The 5,853-nt window shown below is 35.9% G+C and overlaps 2 long non-coding RNA genes across 2 annotated transcripts in view; one reads left to right on the forward strand and one right to left on the reverse strand.

The window, feature by feature from the left end:
• The window catches only part of LOC112162701, a 41,357-nt gene that overhangs the window by 15,003 nt on the left and 20,501 nt on the right, over positions 1–5,853 (reverse strand). The window lies entirely within an intron of this gene.
• The window catches only part of LOC112162702, a 12,921-nt gene continuing 8,946 nt past the window's right edge, over positions 1,879–5,853 (forward strand). Inside the window, exon 1 of the long non-coding RNA XR_002922136.2 lies at positions 1,879–1,984. This is a non-coding gene — a long non-coding RNA (uncharacterized LOC112162702). The remainder of the gene's footprint in view (positions 1,985–5,853) is intronic.

Raw genomic sequence — 5,853 nt, forward strand, 5'->3', positions numbered from 1 at the left:
TTTTTGGCCGATTTTGGAGTTTAGATCATATTTTAGCAATATCGTAACGTTTTTGGCTAATTTGTCATATACTTAGTTTTTTATAGGGTAATTTAAAACTTAATTACTATTTCAGCAGCATAATAACGTTTTTTAGCTAATTTGTTATCTAATGGAGTTTTTAGGCTAATTTAGAGTTTAGCTTCTGTTTTAGCAGCATGCTAACGTTTTTGGCTAATTTAGTTTACTGAGGAATTCTAGGCTAATTTTGAGTTTAGCTCATATTTTAGCAACACACTTAATATTTTTGCAAAACTGACATTTATTAGAGATTTTAAAGCAATTTTGCTACAAATCTTTCGGAAATTTAGATCAACTTCAGCGCTCTTATACAGTTCTTTAATTGAGGAAATAACTTTTGCATTTTAATTAAATCCTTTCAGCAATTAAAATAAATTGTGGCATAATTTTCAGTAAAAAGCATTCACACCAGCATTACAGGTAGTGAAACCTTTCTAGTTCTATATTCTTGTTTTACTGACTGATGCACTTTAAATTTTGTTGAACTTTTGACAAATCTACGAGAAGCAGATTTAAAAATGTGGAGAAATGTAAAGAAAACTTGGACTCTGTTGTCCAAACTGCAGCATATCCGACCTCGTGTGTTTACCTTTAAGCTTTACCTCCACATATATAAAACTTCCTTGGTAAATCTTTTTGAGAGCCTTGTAGGTCTTTCAGTTCTCTTTCTTTCTTTGAAGAATCCTCTCTAAAAAACAAGACTTTCATCTCAGCCTTGGAGAAATTCCAACCTTAAAGTGTTTTTTAAATGTTGAACTCACCCGTCAAGCACCTGAGGAGATTTCCATCGAGCATGAAAGAAATGAACTGTATTCCTCCATTAGACTGTGGTTAGTTAAGATTTTTTTATATCAACTCCAGAGAGAATGCCACTCACTAACAACCTACAAGCAAACTGGGTCAGCCATAAAACATCAGCTCAAACTGTTGCTAACTTACTTTGTCAGAAAGCTCATTTAAAATCCGGAGTGGAACTTCAGCAGCCAGTCTTCCTCCAGCAGTAATAAAACATAAGGAGTCCTAATGCACATGCAGCCAACAGGCAGCTGGGCCCCCGCCGTCCCTGTAGCCCTCCCCAGCCGAGGAGGCCATCCATAATTAACCTCACTCTGTCAGGTTTAGGCAGCCGCCATAACATGTCCTCACAAGTCATTCGAAGGCTTTTCTTTCTCTGCGTCGTTTTCTCCAGCGCCAACATCTGTCGCTCGCCGCGCAAGTTTAACACACAAAAAAAGACTTTGATGTGGTTATTCCACATCCCTCTCTCAAAGGCTTTGGACCGCAACGAGCTTCTCGTTTGTGTCGTTTAGAGTTTTGATTGGAGTTCAGAGTTACGAAGCAAATGGACACATTTCAAACCTATTCGTATTAAACAATTATTTTAAACAATATCAATCACCTGCATGTCATTAAAACACCATAACATTGATTACAATCATCATGGGGCTCAAGCATCAACAACGACCACTAATACTTTTGATGACTGTATCCGAGAACTGGACTGAGTGAGTGTGACATCACTACAGATGATTCGGTACAAACCTCGATGTTTGGGTCACAGTGTTGATGTAGGATCTGTGTATTACAATACAAAAATAAAAAAAATTCAGAAAAATATATTTTTAAAAATTACTAATAAGGAAATAAAAATTAAAAAAAACTTTCTAGTAGCTCATTCTAAGTCTGGTGTAATGCCAGAATTTTTACTTCAATTCCTTTTTTTGCGATATGGACACTAACCTTTCAGTGAGCAGCAATCGTTCTGAGACGGTCTGAGTCACTGTTTCTATGGCAACCACTCCCTCTAATCAGGAGTGAGTTTGTTGGAAGTCCACACCCCCTACGACTTAAAGGAGCGCTACACGGAATCTGTCAATCAAACGTTCAGCGCAGGACGGCTTCATTTTCTTGAGGCTTCTGACTGGTCAGTTTATAATTTAAATAATTGGAACAACAGAAATAAATGTGAAAAAAAAATAGGATTGCTGTTCAAAAAGGAAGCAGTTCGGCTTCCACTTCGGGGTCACTCGGTCCAGTTCTTATATACAGTTAATGGTTTGAGTGTAAAGTAAAGTATGTTTTGTGTTTATTTTTAAACTGATTTATGTTTGGATATTTTTTTTAACTCAAAATTTAATTTATTCCACAGTTTCACTCAAGTTACTTTCATGCAAAATCTTTTTATGTTTTTTTTTATTTTTTTATTTTAATTTTAATTTTCCCCTCGCTCTATCCTGCTTTTCTGTCTAAAAATGTTTAAGTGAATTGGAAGCAAATTATATTTAAGTTGGTATAGAAATAGAATTCAGTATATATAATATTTATATAATATGTATATGAGTGTGTTGACCCATATACATATTTTATTTTTCACATATTAAGGTGCACCGGATTATAAGGCACACAGTCAATAAATGCTCCAAAATTATACGGTGTACAGAACTATAGGGCAACTTAAGGGTGACAGAAAAGTCAGAAATAATTCCAGACTTTATTAGCTGCATTCTTATTAGTTGGAGAACTTGTTTATAACGCACTACACATTAGCCACATTAGCATTAGCGTATTCACACCTTTAATTCTGCACCTTGTTTGCGACACATGAGCACGTTAGCTGGTTAGCATAATCACTATAACTCCAAACGTTGTTTGTAACATATACAAAAAAAAAGATTTATACTGCTAAAACAAATGTTACTGTTACTACAGTAACACCTAATCTTGTTAGTAACATATAAAATAAAAACGCAGGCTAACACCGCTATACGTTAGCTGTGTTAGCATATTATTTTATGATTTAGCCACATTAGCATATTCACAAGAACTCCCAACCTTGTTTGTAACACGTAAAAAATACAGATAAAGCAAATGTTACTGCAACTATGCTAACTCTCAACCTAGCATGTAGCATGTAAAAAAATATAGTCGGACACCGCTACATATTAGCTGCGTTAGCATAATCACTATAACTCCCAACGTTGTTTGCAACATAAACAAAAAAGACTTACACCGTTAAAAACAAACATTAGTGATATTACACTAACGCCTAATCTTGTTAGTAACGTAAATAAAAATGCAGGCTAACACCGCTACACGTTAGCTGTGTTAGCATATTTTAAATACCCCCCTCTATTGTTTGCAGTACTTAAAAAACAGACTAATATAACTAAAATAAATGTTACTGTGACTATACCCACTCCTCACTTTCCAAGTAGCACAATAAAAAATGACAGTCCGCCACCGCTACGTTAGCCACATTAGCATGTTCGCAATAACTCCCAACCTTGTTTGTAACACGTAAAAAAAGACTAATACTGCTTAACCAAGCATTCCTGAGTACAATAACTCCTAACTTTGTTAGCAACATATAAAAAAAACACATTCCGACACCGCTAACGTTAGCATAATTACTATAACTCCCAACGTTGTTTGCAACACATAAACTAATTGTGACTCAGACCCTGTTGGTAACACATTAAAAAATGATTCACTAATTTCCTTTTTTTTCACGAGAGTTTCTGAGATGAGGACATGAGCGATGAAAGCGTGTGAATCGAAGGATGGAGGGGTGCAGGGAGCACGATTGACTGAGTCAAAGGGTCAGAAAGGTTAAGTCGGAGAGAAAGAGGAAACCAGGAAAAGAGCGAGACAGTGATTACAGAGTGAAAGGAGGAGATTGATTCGCCTATCTGTCTCTGGAAGCTGAAATAAGAACCAATCAAGTGTGTGGAACACCAAAGTGAGAAGAGATGTGGAGTCAAATCAAGAAGGGAACAGTGTGGACAAAGACGGTTTTCAGGTTCCGGAAAATGAAAATGTAGATGATACGAGGAAAAAGAAAGAAATGAGGTCAGCAGAGAGGAACGGGCTAACGATGCTAACGAGGAACCTGTAGCTATAGAATGTTATCTACCTGAGATTTAAATGTTGTTTGGGATAGTAAACCCGTAGAGATGTCGGGGAAATTAAGGAGCTGACGCGCTAATGGGACAGAGGGAGGCAAAGCAAAAACGGGGTTGGAGCTCAAAGGCGGCCCGGCTCTGATCTTTGGCGGGGAACATTAAAATTCATCCTGAAAAGCCAGGTTTTGCCCTGCATCTCTCCTCAAAAGCAGCGAGGATGTTCATGCAATATGTAGAGGGAAGAGACACGAGCAGCATGAGTAAACCTGACTGGATCAATAGTGAGCAGTGAGCTCATGTAAAACAACATGCACCTTATATGAAGACAACAATAAACGGATCGACGGGATACAAATAGAGGATGAGCTTAGTCACATCCAGGGATTTCTGTATCGTGTCGAAGCAGAAGTAAATGTTTCCACCTGCCTTTAGATGTGGCCGTTTCTAACCAATACCAGCTATACAGATCATACTATTATTAATTTTAGAGAAAAATAAATAAAATCCATGAACGAATAAATTCAGTTCATGTCAGGATTAGCATTTACCTGTAAAGGAAAGAAGCTGATTGATAATTGATGCCAAACTCCAAACTTAGCTTACAAATGACTGTATATGAGAACTGGAATGACCAAGTGTGACATCACCAATTAAAAATAGTTTATTTCCGGCTCCAACGAAATCATCAATTCAGTCGACGATACTGACGCCGCCATGTTGAAGCCTTGACGACGTCGGTAAGCAGTCGGAATGAGTCAATGATTCTATGGTAACCAATCGTGAGTTGGCTCGTTGGAAGGCCACACCCCTATCACCTGAAAATGTCTCACCTGAACTTTTTACTACCTTTTTTAGGCTAATTTGGCATTTAGCTATTATTTCAGATACACGCTAGCTGTTTTGGCTACTTAAGGCTTTTGTTTCAATAATTTCGGCTTATTTGGAGTTTGGCTAATATTTTAGCTATATGCTAGCTGTTTTAGCTAATTTATATTTTTTTCAGTTTTCTTAGGCTAATTTGGAGTTTAGCTAATTTAGCTTTATTTGAGCTATTTTGGCTAAATTACACATTCACCATTTTTTTAAGCCTAATTTGGTTTTTAGCTAGCATTTCAGCTACATCCTAGCATTTTTATCTAATTTAGGCTTTTTTAAAGTTATTTAGGCTAATTTGGAGTTTAGCTAACATTTTAGCTTTGTGCTTGCAACCCGTTTTGGTTAAATTAAACGTTTACTAGTTTTTTAGGTTAATTTGGCATTTAGCTAATATTTCAGATACATGCTAGCTGTTTTGGCTACTTAAGGCTTTTGTTTCAGTTATTTAGGCTTATTTAGAGTTTAGCTAATATTTTAGCTATAGCTGTTTTAGCTAATTTATATTTTTTTCAGTTTTCTCAGGCTAATTTGGAGATTAGCTAATATTTTAGCTTTATTTTAGCTATTTTGGCTAAATTACACATTACACATTTACCATTTTTTTAAGCCTAATATGTTTTTTTAGCTGGCATTTCAGCTACATCCTAGCATTTTTATCTAATTTAGGCTTTTTTTATTTAGGCTAATTTTGAGTTTAGCTAGCATCTTAGCTTTATGCTAGCAGTTTGGCTAAATTAAACATTTTACTAAATGTTTTAGGCTAATTTTGCATTTAGCTGGTATGTCAACTACATGCTAGCTATTTTGGCTAATTTAGATTTTTTTTTTTCATTTTTTTAGACTAATTTGGCCTTTCGCTAATATTTTAGTTACCTATCAGCTTCAGCCTTTCTAGCTATTAGCTATTAGCCATTCCAGCTATCAATATCAGCATTTTCAGCTATCTGCTTCAGCGTTTTTAGTTATCAATTTCAGCATCTTCAGCTATCAGCACTTGTGTCTTTAGTGTCCTCAT

This window comes from Oryzias melastigma, linkage group LG11 (assembly GCF_002922805.2).
Source record: "Oryzias melastigma strain HK-1 linkage group LG11, ASM292280v2, whole genome shotgun sequence".
NCBI classification, from domain to species: domain Eukaryota; kingdom Metazoa; phylum Chordata; class Actinopteri; order Beloniformes; family Adrianichthyidae; genus Oryzias; species Oryzias melastigma.